Below are 22,549 nucleotides of genomic sequence, written 5' to 3'. Positions count from 1 at the left end.
GTGGGATAGGGTTGCTCGCCAAATTCGAACTACCTAAGTACCCACGCGGAGGGTAGACCGGGCGATCGCACCTCGCCGCAGGTCGACTTCGGACACGGGCCACTTAAGCGACCCGTTCCGTACTATCAGAATAACCGAGCGGTGTTATCGTCGACCTCGACGGTTCGATTAATTATCGGGCGTATTCAGCCCACTACCAACCCTTTACGTGAAGCAAGATGGGGATTCAATGGAGGAAAAGACGAAGCGAAGCGGGAGAACAGTTCAACAATAAAGCACATTTATTCGCGACGAACGGAAAGCACACAAATACAATTCCACCAAATGCACACAAAAAAGAAAACACAATTCCATTTACACCAAAAAGCAAACATAAAAGTGAAAACACAGTGCAGAGCTAATACCGACTACCGAGCACACGGCAACACTTATACAATTCTACTTCACAGACGGCGCCGACAACACATACCCAAAACCAAGGAAAAGAAATACCCTCAAGAATGAGGTAGGCCTGGGGCCGAGACCTGGTCGGGCCTACCCGTCTGGTGATGAGACGCGGAGCGGCGATGGCCCCGCAACCCGCGGGCCTCGTGGACAGTGCCTGGCAGGGGGTGGGAACGGGGCCCCCTTGGTCGCACTATCTCAGCGCGGGGGGAAACAGGAGGGGATTGCTGATGCTCGGGGTATAGAGGATCTTTATTATATGCGACGAGCGTCTCCACCTCGGCCAGGTCGCGCTGTCGGCCTCCCAGGGGTGCAGCTCCCTGCACGACGCGAGCACCCCCTCGTCCGCCCTCGCCGCCTCTCCACAGCTCGTCCCCTCCGTTCCGACTTTTAACGCACACGACGAGCAGCTCCACCGCCCGCGAAGTCTTGACTCTCTGTTCCGACTCCTTCGCCTCGTTCCGACCTTTACTACTCCTTCTCTCGTTCCCTCTTGCGACTCTCCGACCCCTCGTTCTCGTTCTGCTGACTCTTTCACTTCTTGCGACTCCTTCGTTCCGACTTTTACCACTCCTTTGACTGACGAACACCGTCCTTTTATCCCCCCGTAACTTCGCCTTTGACCCCCTCCCTTTGACCTTTCACCTCGCTCCCCATTGGCCCGAGAAAAAGTGGGCGTGAAGGCTTTTTGATCCACAAATTTGCATATATCGATCGCCCTGGGGGCGGGCCAATTCGCCCTCGCTCACCGATTGGACGGCAAAAAGTGGGCGTGTGTCGTTTTGGATCCGTTTTTGAAGCACAAAATCCGTGATTTTGTACACGCTGTTCAACGTGCGCCCTACACGAGTCCAGCATCGGTGCCCATGAGTGGCGCGAGATGACGGTGATGCGATGGTGGCGAGTTGTGACGGTAAAGGTCATGGCGGTTGTGGTGAAGCGGCGTTGTGGTTGGTGGTTGTTGTTGTGGTTGTGATGGTGGCGATTGGTCCAAAATAAAGATAGTAAAAGAAAAACGGCTATCCTGAAGAGTCGCAGCACGTATAAATGACATGTATTCCCACTAGACAACGGGTTTGGGCCTAACTACACATGCACTTACCGAGATACCTCACCTAAGGGACCTGAATGGTGGTTTGCGAATCTGGTAACCACAACAATATACATATACATATATATATATATATATATATATATATATATATATATATATATATATATATATACATATACATATATATATACATATACATATATATATATATATATATATATATATATATATATATATATATACATATACATATATATATATATATATATATATATATATATAATGTATATTGTATTGCTGGTATATAAAGCATAAGTCAGCATTACCTTTGTACTTTTTCAAATCGCTATGTTTAGCAATTACGTAATAGCCTTAAATTGACACTGGTCAGATTACAAAGCCTTTCTCGGAATACACCGAAGAGGCATTGTTCAAGCGTGTCCAAGTAAGTTGAGTTGAGCAGGCTTAGGCAGAACATAAAGCTGCTGAAGTGACTCTGTTGTCTTTATCAGATTGGGTGACAAACCCATAGCAAAACACCCCTCCTCCACATCCCCAACACCCCCTACCCCTCTCTCTCCTCTTGTCCCTGCTAGCTCTGCACAAAATACCCCCTCCCCTCCCCCATAGCTCAATGGCTTCTCCTCGAGGTCGCAGGTCTGCGTGGTGTCTGATAAAGCTCTCACGTCAGCACACAATCTGGGAGAACATATCGATGCCCGATGACGAATGATTTTACAGCCGACCGTTGTGTTTAGCACAGCGGTGAACATCAAAATGTCTGATGAGACCCATTTTTCCAGCGACAAGGAAGACGCACTGGAAGTCGTGCACCTTTTTACGCTGAGAGTCCATTGAACTTGGCCTCCATGAACGTTTACACGTGACTTCCATGACTCGCAGGTAAAGCTGCTCATAAAATGCTCGACATTTCGCACCTGTGTGGAGGGTTGCTTTGCTCTGACAAGGTGTTGCATCAACATCTTTATTTCCCCCTATCGATCTTGATAAATGTATGGGCCACCTGCAGTGGCAAATCCACGGGGGTTTCCTGGTTGCCCGGAACCCCCCCCCACTCCCAACAAAAAAATATTTACCATTACAGTGGCAAACCCAGGGGTTCCCTGGTCACCCAGAACTCCTTCTCGTATGTCATATAGGCACTACCATCACTCAGGTAGGTCTCACTAGTCATTATATTTAAGATTGAAACATGAAGTTTATTGAATTCATATCTTTTATATATTTTACACAATATATCTATTATAAAATAGATATATATATAAAATAGCTTTTACACAATATATATAAAATAGATATATATTTTACACAATTTTACTTTTATATCTTTTTGCACAATACATGCATATCAAAGAATTTGTGAATCTGCATTTATTTGAAAGCTGCAATAAACTTTTCATAACGTTCATATGACTTAGATATTCTGTTATTTGGAACCCCCCCCCCCCACCCAATTCCTGGATTTGCCCCTGACATGTTTATTTACGAACACACAGGAGATTACAAATGAAAGGAGATGATGGAGGAGGCAAAAGAGGTTAAGACATTGTAGGAGCAGTGGGGAGTGAAGGGAAAGGAGTTTTGAAGGAGGGAAGGAATGGGGGGGGGGGAGGGTGAAAGTGCTTTGGAAAGCAAGGCCTTCAATATTATTGATCTCCATATTTGGAGTACTAATATGTACCCGGACGTGCATGGCCGTATGTGCAAAACAAAAAAAAACTTTCAAACCGCGAGCCAGAAAAAACAACTACACAGGCCGTTCCTTTGCTCTCGCATGCCCGTACGTGCAAACCCCCTCCCCAAAAAAACAACAATAAAAAAACTTTCAAACAACCACACAGGCCGTTCCTTCGCTCTGTAAACGACGACTGGATTGGGGCATTGTGTTTATCTATAAATGCGCATAAGAAATCGAGAAATTATTTGAATACTGTCAGTCATCACTATCCGGAAGTGGTGGGTGCCCGTACGGAATGTTCACATGCATTCCACGAATTATCGCTTGCATTGAAGTAACAACTGCTGTGATACTTACACACACAGAGTTAATTAAAATCCAAATTAAAATCAAGTTTACCTCCCTGTCTTTGCTTGCCATAACATTCGCTGCCATTGACCATTGCCACTCCTATGCCACGGTGAGGCGACAGGGTAGGATTTGTAGGAGACCTGAAAGTACAGTGACATTAGGTATTCCATGTTCGAATTATTTTAGTTTTAAAATAGTTTAAAAAAAAGTTTGCAAAGAATACCACCAAATTGAGATGTATTTCGTTGGCACGCATGGTGAGTAGAGCTGAATTCCTTAACACTTCCAAAGGCCACAGCGTTTTGACAATTGAAAACAAAAAAAAGTTGTGCACTTTTTTTGATAAATTATTTCCGGAACAATTTTTCTTCAATAAATAAATAATAATAAAAATTGTTTCCATGTACATTGTACACACCTTTATCTCGTTAGCACCTCTTCATAAACAACATTGCTGAGGAGACGGCGCTTCTTCTTTGTTTCCTCGTCCAGGGCAAGAATGTGGAGCCTGCTGAATCTGCCAACGTTTTGATAAATTATTACTTTTAATGGCCAATTATTCAATTAGCGCCAACGTATTTTGCCTTTTCGCAAGGAAAAACGAGAAGAGAAGAGAAAAAACCCTTAATGGCGAACGCGGCTTAGGATCTCTTCCCCATCGGCCACGCCTACGCAGCAACGTGTCCTGTCATTCGTTGTTAAATAAATGGCCGCAGCAACTTGTCCTGTCATTGGTTGGTAAATAAATGGCCATAACTTGGGAAGCACTTGTCTGATTAATATCAAACCTTGAAAAGGCGCATCCTCAGGTCCCCAGCAATATACCTGGCAAGTTTCAATTGGATCGGACCAGTCAGGTCAGGTATGGGAGCATGTGCCAGAACAGCGCGTCGCTGCGTCCACTTTCCGCCGGTACTCCAGGGGCCTCCGTCTGGCCATCCCCCAGGCAGATGCCAGGCCCATCCCCATCTCCTTGAGATGATGGTCAACCTGCTGCAACCATGAGGCACGTGGTCGGCCCACTGGCCTCCTCCACTCATGAGACTCCCTCGCTGAGAGAATCTGGTGAGCAGGATCAGCGTCAGGAAAACGAGCCACATGTCCATACAGCCGCAGCTGACGCTCACGGACTATGCAGGTAACAAATCTCATCCGAGTCTCTCTCAGCAACCGCTCGTTGGACACAAAATCCGACCAGCGATAGCCAAGGATTCTCCGAAGAGACCTGGTACCAAAGGAATTAAGTCTCCGTCTCAGATCCTTGGTCAAAGTCCAAGTCTCGCACCCATAGAGCAAGACTGGAAGTACCAAGGACCTGAAGACTCGGACTTTCGTCCTCCCGCACAGGTACCGGCAGCGCCACACCCCATGATCCAGTGAATCCATGACTCCCCAGGCCCGACCCAGACGTCTATTGACCTCCGGCTCACAACCTGCGGAGACATGAATATCACTGCCAAGGTAAGTGAATCTATCCACGACCTCAACATCCTCACCACAAACAGACACAGACAGGACAGCAGCATCCAAGATGTCACCGAAAGCCTGGATCTTTGTTTTGACCCAAGAAATCCGTAATCCCAACGGCTCCGACTCCTCATTCAGCACCTCGAGGGCCCCCAAGAGGATGTCTAAAGTCTCCGCAAAGATGACTGCATCATCTGCAAAATCAAGGTCCGAGATCTTGACATTGCCAAACGATGCACCGCAACTTGATCTCTCCGACATCCTCCCAAAAATCCAGTCCATACAAGTGCTGAAAAGTGTGGGGGCAAGTACACATCCCTGACGAACTCCAGTAACAACTGGAAATAAGTCAGAGGCGGTACCACCACACTTCACAGCACTCTCAGTACCAGAGTAGAGTTCAGACATCAGATCGATCAGTTTCGGTGGCACCCCACGAAGACCAAGAATCCTCCAGAGGACATCCCGATTCACTGAATCGAACGCTTTACAGAGATCAACATAGGCTGCAAGCAGCCCCTGCCGAAACTCTCGTCTGCGTTCAGTGAGGACACGAAGAGCAAGGATACGGTCAATCGTTGACCTCTTTGGTGTAAAGCCTGACTGCTCTGGACGCTGGTGCTCAAGCAGATGGTGGCGAACCCTATCAAGAATTATCCGAGCAAAGACCTTGCCCGGCACTGAGAGCAGCGTCACCCCTCGGTAGTTGTTGCAGTCTTGGCGATCACCCTTCCCTTTCCAGAGAGGGACAACAAGGCCCCTCTTCCAGTCAGTTGGGATGATGCCTGTGTTCCAGGCAGAGCACAAAACTGCATGCAACGACACGAGTGCAGCATTTCCACCAGCCTTGAGAAGTTCAGCATGGATGCCACAGATCCCTGGAGCTTTGCCCCGTTTCAACTGGTTCACCGCAGCCCATGTTTCCACAAGCGATGGTGGACCACAGTTGATTCGAGGGTCAGCAACAGGGATTGTAACACCCTTGACGTCCAACTCGACAGCTGGGGGATCAGCCTGGTACAACCGCTCAAAGTAACCGGCCCAGCGGGCCTTCACTTCAGACTCCTCTGTCAAGAGCCTACCACTCTCTGCTCGAACTGCAGTGCTCCGAGGGATGGGCTTGGATGAACGTAATGCGCGAATTCCCCTGTAAGCGGGACGAGAATCACCTGTCCACAGGTGATGCTCTACCCCCTCACAGATTCCTCGCACATAGGCCTCCTTGTCCACCCTCAGTGCACGTACAGTTTTACGCCTCAGCTCCCTGAACAGCTCAGCTCTGCCATTCAGCCTGGCCCTGCGACTCTGGTCAATGGTATCCAGTGTCCCTTGAGAGACAAAATTCTTCTTTGCCCTGCGGTGAACTCCAAGGCATCCACCGGCAACATCAAGGACGGTGGTCTTGAAGGTGCTCCACAACTCTTCAGGACCCCCAAAGCACCCAGACCCCCCAAGTGTCCACTCAGCCTGTTCGCAAACTCCTCAGCTACTCTCTCATCCCTGAGCTTGGCAACATCCAGCCTAGGCTGGGATGGTACCATTCTCCAGGATTTAAGGTGCAGCTTTAGAGTTGCTACAACAAGCCTGTGGTCAGTATTGAGGAACTGAGCACTCCGGTAGACCCTGCAGTTCTGGATCATCCTCCAACGACCGTCAATGAGGACATGGTCAATCTCCTTTGCCACACCGCCAGCGTTGGAATACCAAGTCCAGCGATGAGCTTGCGGGCGCTGAAACCATGAACCAGCCACCCTAAGTCCATGACTTCTTGCAAAGTCAAGGAACTTAGTGCTATTCTGGTTCATAGTTCCTGACCCATGGGGACCAACACACACCTCATAACCATCCCTATCAGTTCCAGTCGATGCATTGAAATCCCCCAAGACTAGAAGTGTATCTCGTCTGGGGCACTGATCAACCACAGACTCGAGTGTGGCGTAGAATGCATCCTTCACGGTAAGATCACTTGCCTCAGTCGGAGCATAAATAGAGACCAGGGAAATGACACCTAAGGAGTGACGAATCCTTAATCTCATAATACGCTCGTTGACCGGTGTTACCTCAATTATCATTGGGGTCAGCTTATTGGACACAGCTACAGCAACTCCTTGGGTATGGTAACCATCAGAGCGACCAGACCAATAGTAGGAGTAACCACCCACCATTATCTCGCCGCAATCCGGTCTCCGAACCTCAGAGAGAGCTGCAATCCCGATGTCCAAACGCTTGAGCTCAGATGATAACAGAGACAGGTGATCATCCTCTCTTAGGGATAGGACATTCCAGGCACCCACCCGAAGGGACCGCCTCAGGTTAACCCAAGGAGACCGCCGTCTGGTGGACGACACCTCAGCACCACTCCGAAACACTCTCCCGCAATCTGACCCAGGGATGTTACCCCGTGGTTTCCCTCCTATCAAAGATTGGGGGTCCCGAAGGCTTTGCCCCAATCCCATCATCCGGTGAGCTGCCCTGCGAAGGGAAGCTGCACAGGAGGTACTCCCACGGAGTGGGTTTTCAGATTTTTTGCGTTTTTGCGTTTTGCGGAATGAAGCGTTTTACGGTGGCCGGAGTGCAAATCCTGCCACCAACCTCCTAATAAGAAGTAACCCAACTGCAGGAGGACGTCCGCAGACACAGTTGGGCACTAGATATGGATGGCCGTTGGCTCACAAGGAGCTCCTCCGCCCTTTGACAGGTTTTGTTTTTAATCCTGCTGGGTGTCCATATCCAAACACCCTCCTCACCAGAAAACCTGGTGGGGGAGACGGTTTAGTCGCCGACAACCCGACCATGGAACAGGTTAGTACAGGTTTACATGGTACCTGTAGCAGGTCACAGATCGAACCTGACCTGACAAAAAAGAGTTGTAATCGGACCAGTGGTTGGCGAGAAACAGCGGTCACAGACACACACATACACACACACACACACACACACACACACACACACACACACACACACACACACACACACACACACACACACACACACACACACATACACACACACACACATTGCTGGAATTATAGATAGACATGGGGAGGTTGGGTCAAGAATTGTCATACGTAATAAATAAACGGTCCCTTCCTCCAAGTCCTGAACAAGTGTGTGTGTGTGTGTGTGTGTGTGTGTGTGTGCGTGCGTGTAGTTGTTTGGTCCAGTGATTAAAGACTTACTTCTTTCTCCGCCGGTCCACTGACTGGTACAGGTTCGATTCCCAAGTTTGCTCACTCTGCACGTGTACCAAAGTTTGGTGGAAGCCTTCATCCTGCGGTGAACATATATATGAATTGCAGGAGTTTACAGATTTATGGGACAGTCTTATCAACAAGGCCATATTAATCTCCTGCATGGCCCTATATACAAGTTGTATAATATGTTTTTCTTTTTTACCGGTTTCAGGAAAATCAAAAATAAGAGTCACAAATGTGCAGAAAACAAAAATGTAATTTTTTTACAAATTCGGTCTGTCATGACGTTTCCTGGTGTCAAAAGCTGTGGGATATAGCAGACTATTTTTTATTGTAATTGTATGCCACCGAATTGCTAGACTTCGGCCGAGGCGTCCAAAGATCTCTCGTATCCAAGCTCCATAGCTTGAACCACCCAACCGTCCCCTTCTCCCCCTTCCCCTGCCGGTGCCTATTTCCAGCCCCCGCAGCCATTCCCCAAATGTCAGACTCGCACAGGAGGAAGTCAACCTGTCAACGAGTTGCCGCTCTCTGTCTGTCCCATTTCACACTCGTCCTAAAGAACAATAAAAATCTCTCTCTCTCTCTCTCTCTCTCTCTCTCTCTCTCTCTCTCTCTCTCTCTCTCTCTCTCTCTCTCTCTCTCTCTCTCTCTCTCTCTCTCTCTCTCTCTCTCTCTCTCTCTCTCTCTCTCTCTCTCTCTCTCTCTCTCTCTCTCTCTCTCTCTCTCTCTCTCTCTCTCTCTCTCTCTCTCTCTCTCTCTCTCTCTCTCTCTCTCTCTCTCTCTCTCTCTCTCTCTCTCTCTCTCTCTCTACATATCTCTATCTCTCTCTCTCTCTCTCTACATATCTCTCTCTCTCTCTCTCTCTCTACATATCTCTCTCTCTCTCTACATCTCTCTCTCTCTCTCTCTCTCTCTCTCTCTCTCTCTCTCTCTCTCTCTCTCTACATATCTCTCTCTCTCTCTCTCTCTCTCTCTCTCTCTCTCTCTCTCTCTCTCTCTCTCTCTCTCTCTCTCTCTCTCTCTCTCTCTCTCTCTCTACAAGTGACTGGCCATAAAAGATGGCGTAGAGAGAGAGACATCCCTCTCGGGTACATGGCTCAGGGTCCCCCCTCCTGCCCCCATCGCTTGGATCCTCCACAATTGTTTCTGGCCTCGGAGCACGTAAATCTGTCGGGCCACAATCCGAGCTGCAAGAGGCCAAAGGAGCACGCCGATCCAGAGCCCTGATAAAATGCTTGAACTTTCACCTCCATAGGTCTCCATGACTAAACCACAGGCGCCTATATGCCCTTCTGCTTTGGAACCGCAGCCCCTGAGGCCAATCTGCTGATCCTTGAAGGAAACCAGAAAGGATGTTTGAGGATTTGAAAATGAGGAGCACGTCATGGCCGAGGAGGCCGTACGGACTGACACCGACGTGTCGTGGTTGCGCTGGTAACAGGTATGCAGCAATGGACTAACTTGAACAGTGGCCAGGACATTTTAGAGTTCATTCTATCGGACAAAGCAACATCATTGTCTCCGAGACGACATGCTGGGCAGACATTCAAAGCAACTGGCCTTCTGCTGCCATGACGGTCTTCGAACACGCTGTAATCACTTTCAAATCAAAAGCTTACCACGTTGCCCACACAAACGTGCCTTTTTCATTATCTATCTCCATTTTGGCCACTCTGAATGGTTCGAGATATGGACAGGCGGATTCGTGTACCGCGCAGAGTTCCTTCGCCATGGCATCGATGATATCGGCACGATGGATTGTTTAAGGTTTTATTCTCCTTAGCTAATGGCAGGTTTCACATATTTACGAATGACATTCTAATTGTGGGAGTATCCTCCACCTGTCACACGGTGACATCAACATCGAGATCAGGGCTTCAACCTGGCGGTCGTTGTCGAACGGCGAAGCCTTTCCGAAATTCAATGCAAACACGTGTCGCATTCGGCAAGCCGTTCATATTGTTTAAAATTCACATTTGAATTGTGATTATTTGTCCCCTTATCAGTATCACCGGAGGGGACTTTTGGTTTGTCCTCCGTCCGTCCGTCCACCCAGTGGTTTTTCAGACTTTTTCCCATACCCTCTAACATATTCAACTGAAACTTGGTACATGGCTTTATTATGATAAGCTACAGAAAAAGCTCGAGTTTCAAGGCGTTTCATCAATTTTTCACAGAGTTATACCCTTCTTGGACTTAGAAAATATCACATCGGTCAGGGACATGTAATGCAAAGCAACTCTCGCTCTTGTCATCTTGAATGTATGCAGTTTTTCTGACAAATAAATTCAAAGCACACCATTCGGCCCATCTGGCCAGAGCTAGTAATGTCAACCTATGGTTGTTTGTAAATGCTGAACGTCAGGCAAGGAAGCAGCAGGTACCTTTTGAAAACCCTTTAGTACGGCACAACTGCGGTTCAAACTCCGCCAACCTGCAGAACTCAAAGCAGACACTCTAAAGTCTAACCATGACGCCAGCGAGGCTGGTGGTGGTATCCAAAAAGACTATTCATGTTTCCTGACCAGGAAGCCCTGGAGTGAGTACATGGAAATTCTCCAGTTTATTTTTTTTTAATTTAAGGCTCATGGAGGAGTTTGTGTATAAATAATGTGCAGGATGAATACAGGAGTAGACTTCGATGTACTTTAATGTGAAATACAGGGGTGCCAGTAGACAATGGATGAACACAGTACCGTATGTGACCATATGACGTTTGAACCCGTTTGAGGTTTGAGGCAGAGGTTCAGATGGGAACACCAAAGGCCAACCCACATTCTGTTATTTTGCGAGTTTCTACATTATTTTACTCATAAGTAAGGGTTTGCAGATAGATGTTCAAGAGTTTACGTGATGAAGTTTTGAAAAGCTTCGACAACCAGGATGACGTAAGTGCTTGCGAATGTCTACAGACTGCGAGAGAATGACATTTCGCTTGTACAACAACCGAATAAACCTGAAAGAGATCATGATGTTCCGGACCACAAAAAGCAGGTTGTGAATGCAATAAGTAAAAAAACAAAGCAAGCTTTAATATTTCGCTCCAGGCTCTGTTCAGACGTTGAGCCGGATAGCATTTCATCCTTGTGCACACACCTGTTTGAATCTCCATTATTGGGATTCTACAGGACAAATATAGCTTGTTGGGCCTCTGCCTTTGCATTGCTGAGATTGTCAAAGCACACCTCGCTCTTTGCACCTCTCCTTCCTCTTAAAGGTGATTTTCACATTAAAATTGGACAATGTTCAATGTACATCCAGTTGTGCATTTATGAGCATTGTCAGTTGGCTCTCTATTCACAAGAAGTGAGATTGCAAAGCGTGATCACTTCTGAAATCTTGTTTCATTGCATCATGTGTATGAATATCCAGTGTTTCTAAATATAGGGGACAGGATCACTTTAGGGCACGGGCTTATCGGTGTGGCGCTACTCGGGTTCCTCCTTGAGACATCTTGATTACCTTGCTTTGGAGAATCGCAGAATCACAGGCGGTATCACAGAAAGCCATTCACAAAGAGCAATCAAAACATCGCATTTAAAACAATGCAGAGTCTCGTCGGGGTACGCAGATTACAGTGGATACGAGAACCAGTATGGACTCCTTGTTTAAATCTGCGTGCGGACTCACACTCACTGGTACATAGAACGATGACAATAGCCTCTCTCTCTCTCTCCCTGTGGGAACAGGTGAGGCTCACGCGCACAGACTCATTATCCCCACGCTTTAAAAAAAAACAAAAAATGGGGGGGATATTGTAATTGGTTCCATTTGTCTATCTGTCTGTCATGCTATCTCCTCCAAAACGGTTGTGCAGAAATTCACCAAACCTGGTAGTTATGATCACCACATAGCAAGAAGGTGCAAGAGCAGTACAATTTTTGGCCCTGCCCCTGGGGCAGGGTTAAAAGGTCGAGTACCAAAAAAAAATGCAATTCCAGCCACATTTTTCATGAAACTTTGCATATGTCTATTTTTATGTAGTAGGTTGGAGACAGAAACTGCTCAGGGTGGCACTACCGTTCTGACTTAGGAGCGTTAAAGTGGTGCCCAGAACCATCTTGCACTCTCCGTATCAGGATTGCTGGTCTTACTTTCTGTCTCACTCAAACTATAGCTACTGGGCTGGCTTTCATAACTCTTTCTTCCAAACAAACATCACACACTTTTCTTGCTCACTCATTTTCACTCCTCACTTTACATTCTCTCTTATTTTTCTCTATTTAAGGCCTGGCCTTGATGAGCACTATTTAGTCCGTGACTGGAGCCTTCAATATAAAAAAGTGACTAATTTGAGGATTTGACACCCCCGGTTCATACCCCAGGGAGTGGCAAACATGTGTGTGACAAACAAGGTGAGGTCGCAGCATCATTTATGTGCATGACTTCAGTGTCATGTCGCAGAGTCAGTGTGCTCCTTTCGTTAAATTTATTATTCCTGATTGCAAACCTCCTAAATGGTGATCAGCAGGACATAGATGATGTGTTTGTGTGGCAGATGACACTTGTGACTAAGAGGTTTTGCAGTAAGTGCTGTGATGGGACTCGATCTGTGCCCTGCTGCCTCGTCAAGCTAGGGGGTTCGATCTGTATTTATTAACAAGCTTAGTATGGTCATAAATAAACGATTTAGCAGCATGTTGTTTTGATGAGCCCAGAACAAAGGAGAAATCAGGGTCGGCAACTCTGCTTTCATTTATTCGTGACCATAAAGTAGTAAATCTCAGTCTGCAAAGACTTGAGTGCCACGCAGACACCATCCTAGTTTGGAGGTGGTGTCAGCATAATTTATGTGCACGAAGTCAGTGTCATGTCACAAGATCAGTGTGCTCCTTTCGTTAAATGATATATATATATATATATATATATATATATATATATATATATATATATATATATATATATATATATATATATATATATACTTTTGTTTTTTTAGCCAGATTATTTAATCAAGTTTTAACCAGAAATACACATTTAATAAATGCTCTAGGTCCACCCACGCACACACACCAGACCTCACTCACACCGCACACACACCAGACCTCACTCACACCGCACACACACCAGACCTCACTCACACCGTCACAAACAAGGCGATGATTAAAAAAAACAACAATAGATCTCAACATCTGATTATTGCAGTCTGTGATGACCACCCTTGCAAGGATACTTAACACCAGGCACAAAATCTCTGCCCTTTCCCAAATGAAGACCACTCAATGGTCGAAATGTCATACCTGAGCCTTGCCAACTAGGCAGCTGCTTTAGTTGGTAGTGTCTTCAGTTATATTTTCAATTTCCCTCCCTTTTACTCCCTTCCCATCTCCTTCTCTTTCACTCTATTGCCACAGTTACATACTGTATCTGATGCTCACATACAGCCATGGAGTCACTGCACAAAGACCTCATGTGACCCCTGCTGGACATGATGTTGCATTCCTTCAATTGGCTACTTAAGCCTTCAATGCCAACCATCTATCTCCTTGCATGTTATAACACAAGACTTATCCAAATATCTACTGCAAGAATAACACCATAATTTATCAACAAGACCAATTGATAAACTCTGATCATACGCCCTTCTTGACATAAGACCTTCGACCCTATCTGCTCAGGGTAACAGAGGGAAAGGGAGAGTTTATTTATATAGGGAGACAAAAATAAATTAAAATGTACTCTCTACTTACTGCCTTGGACATATAATGTCATGACAAAGACATACTCAAACCTGGTATTTTGTTTTTCTCTGAAGATACATGACACAATGAACAAAGATATTAGGAGATGACATCGTACAACACCTTTATATGATTAACAAGGGCTATATTAGGTAAATTATTCTGGAAACATCAAGCAAGCCAACCATAACGTTATCAATACTGATCAATGAATTTCATAATCCAATCCTATTTTTAAATGCATATTTTACAAAGCACCAGATATATATATATATATATATATATATATATATATATACACACATATATATATATATATATATATATATATATATATATATATATATATTTTATTCTGATGTATCGTACTCTTTACAGAGAGTTGGTGCTGCCAAAACAGTTTCTTGGCAAGGGTTACACTGGGTGGTTTGCCATTGCCTTCCCAGCATTGTTTGTCCACATTCTATCCTTTCTCATGTTTAGGCTCAAGCAAGGAAGCAGCTCGTACCATTTTTCTTCATAATTCTTTGGTTTGACTTTGCCAGGGTTTAAATCACCGACCTCCCAGACTCAGAGTGGACAATCCGACCATTATGCCACCGAGTCAAGTTAAGCACCTCGTACAATACGTTTTATTGAGTTTCATTCACACTAAAAAGAAAATAAAGTTCAATATAGCTGTGGCTGAAATGAAATAAAAAGTTTGCACAAATAAAATTTTCTTTTAAAAAAAATACTTTTACACTGCCTTTGGCTTTTCAACTTTGTTAAAAGCCAAATGCGACAAAAATTACTATGTATCCCCAAAAATGCCAATAATACATAAGCTTTTAAAGCAAGTGTAAAATTATGATCGGATAACCACAAAGTCTTTGTGGGAAGGAGACAGGAAAGGAGGGAGGGACATTGTTAGGATAAGTTATCTTGCTTTCATGAGTGATAACAAAACAAAAAGGATAAAGAACAGCTTAGCTTGAAAAACTCCATGACTTTAAAAAGGAAACATTTACTTTCTTACTTGGAATTATGAAGGAAAACAATATGCTGGACTTAATCCGCCATTCTTTTCTGGAGGTAACTTAATTGTTTTCTTCCATCGATTTGATTGGGTGACTACGACTGCTACCACTACATTAATGTCCCAAATGACTGCCACCTTTTTCTGGGGTCAAATGGGAAAAGTGTTTGCACAAGCCTTTCACCAACAAGCTGGCCAGGCCTAAAGTATGAGCAATCTTGGCAGGGAATTAGTCTTCTGTTCATGTCGCCATCTACTCATCATGAAAGACACCATGGGATGTTTAACTATTAATGACCGATGCTCACAGAATGGGTCTTCAGTCTTCTGGTGGACGGCATACACATTGATGTCTCGTCTTGCCTGCAAAACACCAGGGTGATCGTTTGTTGCTGGGTCGAGATTCAAACCCAAGCCAGCTAGTTCATACACACAAGCTATCTTGTTCGTAAATAAAAAGAATTAGCGTAAAAATAAATAGAAAATAGAATTTGACACGAATACGTCAATGGATATGCCTCCACCCTCGTTAGACATCAATCCAATGTAATGTTTGATCCCAATTAAAGGTCATATGAAAAATGAAAGGTCACATGATGTGGCCCATGATATGTGAGAGAGAAAAGAGAGGTAAATGGAAGAGTGAAGAGAGAAAACATTAGATACTTCTAACTGGAGTTAATCATCTATTCATTGGGACTATACTCCGTACAAGAGCATCGGTGATGCCAAAAGAGTCTCCTGGGCTATTGGGCACAATCCTGAACAAGTCACCACTCCTACTATACACAGGATACTCAAATGGCTCAATCATCCCAGAAAACTGGTTTGTACTCATTTTGCCAACCTCAGAAGGATGACAGGCTGAGTTAATCCCAATTGGGATTTGAACTCGAACTTAGGATCCAAGGATCCCAAACCCACCACCATAACTATTAAGCCAACACCAGGTATACTGGGATTATGGTATGCAAAATTATTTTCAAAGGGCACATGACCTTTGACCTGTTGAACCCAAAATTGAGCCAGTTCATCTTGGTATCGCAGTCCATACTTGTGCCAGCTTTGGTTGAAATCCCTTCGGCGGTTCGCAAGTTATCGCGGTCTGGAAAATCTGCGAAGCACGCACGGACGGACGGACGCACAACCCGAAAACATTATACCTTCGACTGGGGAGGCAGAAAAAAATAAATAAATATGAAAACCCTCCAACCCCATAGTCAAGTCGAAATAATGAAAATACTAACTCAAAGCAAGCATCCTTGGGAAAATCTTGATGCAATTTCTGCAAACGGTGTCCAAGCGAAGAATTCGATCCGACATTGTCGAGTAATCATCACAACAAATTGTTGTCATGCGTAAACTTTTGTAAAGTATATGCAGTAAATGCGAAAACCTTCACGATAACAGTCTGGAGCGGAATGAAGAGTGTCAGAGAGTAAATTTGTTAAGAGAGTAACTCCCACATTCAACATCATGAACTGTTAGAACTAGAACGGCACTCGGTAGAGCGCGTTCCTCCATCAGACTGAGCAGTTTACGTTTCGTATCCCTCTGATAGACCAGATTTGGATTTGGACCTGAACCAAAATCGAATCGGCTTGTTCTTGTCACCTAACTAACTCGTCCACAACTTTTTGGCATAACTCGTCCACAACTTTTTGAGATATTGTGCTTCACATAGTTTTTGGCTCCATCTCTCACTGGTGAAGAATTACTTTAAAACTTCTTGGAACCGAATCCGGATTTCCACCAAAATCGAATCAACTCATCCTTGTCACACACCCAACGTGTCCAAGTTTCATCCTTTATATCCGTCCGTAACTTTTTCAGATATCATGCTATATATCGTTTTTGGCCAAATCTCTCAATGGTTCTGTTCTTGCATGTGACAAATGACAGCTCACAGATCGAAATCCAAGTTGGACAGCCAGGTCACAGCACTGTCGGTTGTTGGGTGAATTGCCCTAAATGTTTCGCCAAATTTCCGCAGGTGACTCTCATTCAGAATGTGTTCACTGCGATGGGTGTGCAAAACCATCATGATTCTGCATATCCACAATCTCGCCCTCACACGGCAAACCGACTGGCAAGTCTCGATAAGTTCTTGGAACAACTTGGCTGTTCTACCCGTAACACCGAGAAAAAGGATGCAGTAAGGTTGACTACGACTGAACAGGACTTTCATTGCGGATGAAAAATTTCCGTGAAACGAGATTTGTCAAGCAACATTTGCGAGGTGGTGACTTCGTGATGAAGACTCCATTCTCAGGAGGTACAGGTTCAAATGTGCCTGAATGCAGCGATGTTAAAGTTTTGGATTCTAAGCTGGAAACTCAGATTATCTCAAAATAATTACCACGTCGCTATCGGATCGACGGAAGAAGAAAAAAAACCCTACCGGCTCAGTAATAGCCCACCCCCAGGAAATGGGTAATCTGCTTCAAGTTTGTTTTTACGCTGATTTCATCAAAGTATGGATAATCCGAGGAGTGTGAAATGCCATATAGCCTATATGACGTTATATTGTTCCTGGAATGTTCCAGAGGAAGTTTTGCACCAAAGGTCATAATCCTTGACCTTTGACCTTTAAAGTTCACAAAGGTCAAATTTTCAAAGTTGTGGGAATCGAACCGGGTTTTCTACCTTCTTCGCCGAACTAACTCCAATAAGCTATAGCACGTATCCTGTTTCCTTATTTTAATGTCCACAACTTTGTTTTGTGACCTTTAAAGGTTATGCAAAGGTCAAATTTTGAAAGTTGTTGAACGAAACCGGGTTTTCGATATTTTTCAGCTAATAACCTGTCACTCGTACCACATCATGTTTATCATTTTTATAACTTGGTCAAACATTATCACATTGTCTCATCCTTGACTTCTGAAATGATCTACATCGTCAAATACCGCTCGTGGACCATCGTCGTCTTCAGACTTGTATATCTTTAAATCTTCATCCTTCGTTTTCGCACCATCGTCATCCATCGCCCACGTGCAGCGTGTCACGTACAGGAGTGAGGTTCCCTCCGCCCACCGTGAGCTCGTCCAATCAACGGCGGCCACGAGTCGCCCGACAACCCCTCGTCCAATCCGGAGGCGAGTACCTCAGAGCGTTTCCCTCGACCCGCGGGGGAGGGGAAGGATAAGAGGAGGTGGCGAGCCGTGGAGCGAAGAAAAGGTTGGCCCCGTCGTCAGAGAAGGTTTGCCCCGTTGTAAAGGAGAAAGAGAAGAAGCCTCGTCTTGCCTGCTGGCGTCCTCGTCAACCCGCGCGTGCTCGTCTCGTCTGGTCCGTTCCCGTGATGGCTGGCGTCCGTTGCATCGTCCCTCGTCCCTGGTGCTTGGTGCTGCGTTGTTGACGGTGGGTTCGAGTCCCGCCACCGGACAAGCTCGACGAGACCGCACGAGGCGGACAGGTGCAAGAATAGGCTCTTGCCCTCAGCTCGCCTTCCCTCCGAGCTGAAAGTCCGAAATAAAGACCCGACGGGGTCCAGTTCTTTTGCGTGCGTGCGTGTGTGCGTGCGTGCGTGTGTGCGTGCGTGCGTGTGTGCGTGCGTGCGTGTGTGTGTGTGCGTGGGTGCGCGTGTAGGTGTGTGTGTGTGTGCGTGTGCGGCGCCATCCTGTAAGTATAAACTGTCTCAGTGCCCTGTGTTCGTTGTACATTACATTTTTATATTTGGATAACTCTGCTCTTTGTGTGCTCCCTTGCCCCCCCCCCCCGATAAATGTTCCAGCTCGTTTTCTGTGTTTTCTCCTATTGACCCAGAACGATGCGTATTGAGAATTAGTGAGGCCGTTCATGCTGTAAATTGTTCATTTGGACCGACGGATCTTGGTAATCGCCGCTCGGTTTACACCCGGATCAGGCTTGGTAAACGGTCCGTTCCACCCGAGGTCCGTCGAGGGTGTTGTTTTCCCCGGTAGTTGGACGACGTGGGCACTTAGGTATATTGAAATTAGGCAATTAACCCTACCCCACACCGTCAAAATATTGGCGACCACGGTCCGCTAAGGGACCCGTGACCTTTCGGACTTATCCGAGAGTCACGACCTAATTTTCCGGGTGTTCGGTGGGAGACGACTCCACTGCTACGCCTAGCGGTCGTTTATCACCACCGAACCCCGGCCCACAACAGTATGTTCCCCCCTTTCAATATCTGCTTTCCAGTGGTGGTGGATTTGTGCAAACTTCAGCAATTCCGGATGACCTTGAAAGCAGTGCGAATGAATGAACCAAGGAAAGAACGAAGCTCAAACAGGACATTCACACGTGCCTCGCAGAAACGGAAGTCAGGTGGATCACGTGATCACAAAGTTCCATCAACTCTCGACTCGAGTTTTTGGAACATTTTCAAAACACATTATCGGAAAGTCGGTTAAGCACGCGTTATTGAGAATCGATAGTCTGGACTCCAGATCGTGAACACTTGACAACACAATATGCATCGATGGGTGTCAATCAGCTCTTATGGACTGGATTTACACCAAAGTTACTCTTCAACGTCAATATACCATATCATGAGCTCATGTTGTGCAGCATTCTAGAACGATATGCTTCTTACGATTCTCCATATGTTAAATATGCAATTATATCCAAAATTATTGATCAGGAATCCATACTCACCTCTGAGATATCTAGCATGGGTTCGAATCCCGACCCAGCTATGAACTGTCATGCTGGTGTTTCACAGGCAGGGTGGAGGCATCAAGGTGCCTGCCGTCCCTCGGTTGTTCCGTCTGTCGGAATTAGTTGGTGGATGTTCAACATCCCACAGTGTTCTTCGTCAAGAGTCAGCGAGCTATCGTCGGCACCATGAACAAATCCCAAGTTAGTGCTCCATCCACTGAGTCGAACATCAGGCCTGGCCAGCTGGTTCGTGAAAGACTTGGGCCAAGCTTCCCCCGACCAATCCCACAAGAACGTGGGAATAATCGTGTCCACTCAAGAAGAATAAGATCGATCATTAATCGGTTGTATGTGTGGGGACTTTTCACAGTGAAACATCGAATTATGTGGGAAATTATACCCAAAATTATTGCTGCAGTTTTGGATTCATTCGTCTTGCTGTTGGTAAAGTTATTCATTACATTTGAATAATCAACTATATTTGGGCACATTATTGACCAGCTATCATTTTGGATGAAGCCTGGTGTTCACTTAAGATCTTAAGGTCCTGAATTCAACCCCCCCCCCCCCCCCACGATGCCAAGATAACCCACCAGGTAGGTTGACTCAGTCTGTCATCCGTCTGAGGTCAGCGAAGCGAGTACCATCTCTGGGAAAAGTGAGACGATCGAGTATCCTGTGATTGAATGGCCACCCCTAGCCCGTAGGGGCCACCCCAAGCCCCGTCCAGGATTAGGACCCCGAGCCAAGGAAACTGCCTCAGCAGCCGATGCACCTGACGGCGTGAGGAGCACCATTCATCATTCGGGCCTTGGGATCATTGGCATGGAAAGAAAATGGACATCCATCAGGATATTTTAGAATTGCAGTGTAAGTTGGAAATGATAAAGTGGCAAGCGTGAGTACGGTGGATCTGGGGACATTTCATCATGAGCAAAGGAGGCACACGCAGCTACAACCATGAGGGTAAATGGGCAGGTCATCCAAGTTGTCACCTCCAACAAAATATGCTGCACAATCTCTTATTTGTGCATACACTTGAGGCTCATGGAAGAGTGAAGGTACAGAGGGTAAAAATGGAATTACGAACAGATGGTGCCAAAGGTGGACACAATAAGCAAGGGAATGAACAAACAGGAAAAGACGGAGAGGAGAGGAGCCACATGTTCGGTAGGGTTAATGAGGTTAGAAAATGTCATGAGTAGCGATAGAGGATGACACGACGTGGTGGTGCGCCGCCTGTTTGAAGCCCTGTGAGGAAGAGTGTGAATGAACCATCTCTAGAAGGGAGTTCCACAAATGGGAGAGAGGGACAAAAGAGTCGAGGTGTGCGGTAAGCCTGGATTTTTGGAATTCAACAATGAACGGGTTATTGAACGAATGCATCGTATGCATCTTGGAGGAGCTGCGGAAGATTGAAGGGTTGAGATTGCAGAGGGAGCAAGACCAGAGGAAAGGTGGTTTAAAAAAAAAGAATGGATCAAAAGAACCAGTGGACAAGGACCAAAATAGAGGTTACCAACCTGTCCGCGATGAAAGAGAGTGAAACAGGCCCCGTGCAACAGGCCATTGGTGTGAGAGCCAATAATGTCAAGACCTTTAGATTCCACAGATTCAGGGAGAGACAGATGTCATGCTGCAGCACCACCCCAAAGGATAAGGCAGGATAGAGTTACGGACAAAGGCCTTGGAGGCTGTGCTTAGTTCTGATTTTTCAAGGTATGATTTGGAATGAAGGTCGTCTGTGGCTGGCTTTGGAGGCCAGATTTACGATGTGGTTGATCCAGGAGAGGTCATGGCTGATGGTGACATGTAGAAGTTCAACAGACAGAATGTCTTCAACTGGCTGGCCATGGAAATAGTTAGGTGGGTTCATATTGATGATCCTCTTGGTTAGAATTGTGCATCAAACTATTCAAATGTGGAGACAATGACAAAATGAATACATTCTCGATGCCAGGCTGCACGTCGGATTGTTTCATGACAACAAAGCTTACTTGAGAGAACGAATCGACTATCTAAGTGTATGCCGAAGCACGGACAGGCAGAATGTGCAGATGGATTGCAAAGGAGAGTCACACGATGAGAGAGATCCAAGCAAGCAAAGACTACGGAAGGAGACTGAGAGCAACTGGGGTCGAGGTGACTCACTGCATGAGCCGCCCCAAATTTGGGGGTATGAGCGAGTGGAGCTGGAACAAGGTCCTCCTGAAAAAATACCACCGTAGCGGAAGTAGACTCATGCCCTTGAGTGCCTGTGATTGGCATTGTCTGGGCTACAGAATTTTAATATTCCAGCCTGGAGAGACTGTGAACTAAACTCTGTCCATTTCCTCTCTCCCATGACGTCTTTGTGGTGTTGTGTATGTGTGTGTTTTCAAATTCCATTTCAATTACAAATGGAAAATTTACCAGTCAAAAGAAGATAAAAGCTCCATAGAATTTCGAGATTTAATCAAATAAAATGAAACTCAAAAATACTTTAAGGATGCGTGAAACATGGAAAAGAAATAAAACATTGCAACACAAACCACATCTCAAGCAACAACATAAAACAACCAAAACAACATAAAGATGAACACATGGAATAAAAGTTCTCAAGCTTAGCTTACAAATAACAAAAACTGGAACGGCACTCTTCGACAGGTATGCCTCCACCCACGTTATTACATTATTATAATACTTGTACCAAGTTTGATTTAAATCCCTGAACCAAGATTCAAAATATTAATTAATTCTGGCTGCCAGACAAGGTTGAAATTTAAAACATAAATTCACCTTGACTACGAGATCATAGTTTTGATGTTCCACATCAATTGATCAAGCGGTTCAAGAAAAAGAACTTTGATAAATATTTTGTTCAATCCAATATGGCTGCAAGACAATGTGACCGATTAATTAAATTATTTGTGAACACCCTGGTATCCCCAAGGCTTGGGGTAGATGTGGGTGAAGTTTCCCCTCAATCTGTCAAGCCCTTCCAGAGCAGATTTTTTAAACTTTATTCTTCAAAAA

General features: G+C 45.5%; 1 long non-coding RNA gene across 7 annotated transcripts in view; it reads right to left on the bottom strand.

The window, feature by feature from the left end:
• LOC147010800 (uncharacterized) overlaps window positions 1-18,260 on the bottom strand; it is a 42,506-nt gene extending 24,246 nt beyond the window's left edge. Inside the window, exons 1-4 of one of the 7 annotated variants that reach the window (XR_015052107.1) lie at window positions 17,818-18,260; window positions 15,910-16,025; window positions 15,220-15,274; window positions 8,195-8,286 (exon numbers count right to left, since the gene is read on the bottom strand). This is a non-coding gene — a long non-coding RNA (uncharacterized LOC147010800). Of the gene's footprint in view, window positions 1-3,596; window positions 3,689-8,194; window positions 8,287-14,331; window positions 15,275-15,909; window positions 16,026-17,817 lie in introns of those variants that run through there. The other 6 variants (XR_015052109.1, XR_015052105.1, XR_015052104.1 and 3 more) reach the window with 6 other exon arrangements.
• Window positions 18,261-22,549: the final 4,289 nt, after the last annotated feature.

Source organism: Eptatretus burgeri, chromosome 16 (genome assembly GCF_056783735.1).
Source record: "Eptatretus burgeri isolate ZD-2024b chromosome 16, Ebu_testis_v1, whole genome shotgun sequence".
In the NCBI taxonomy this organism is placed as follows: Eukaryota; Metazoa; Chordata; class Myxini; order Myxiniformes; family Myxinidae; genus Eptatretus; species Eptatretus burgeri.
This window is presented reverse-complemented; position numbering and strand designations above follow the sequence as displayed.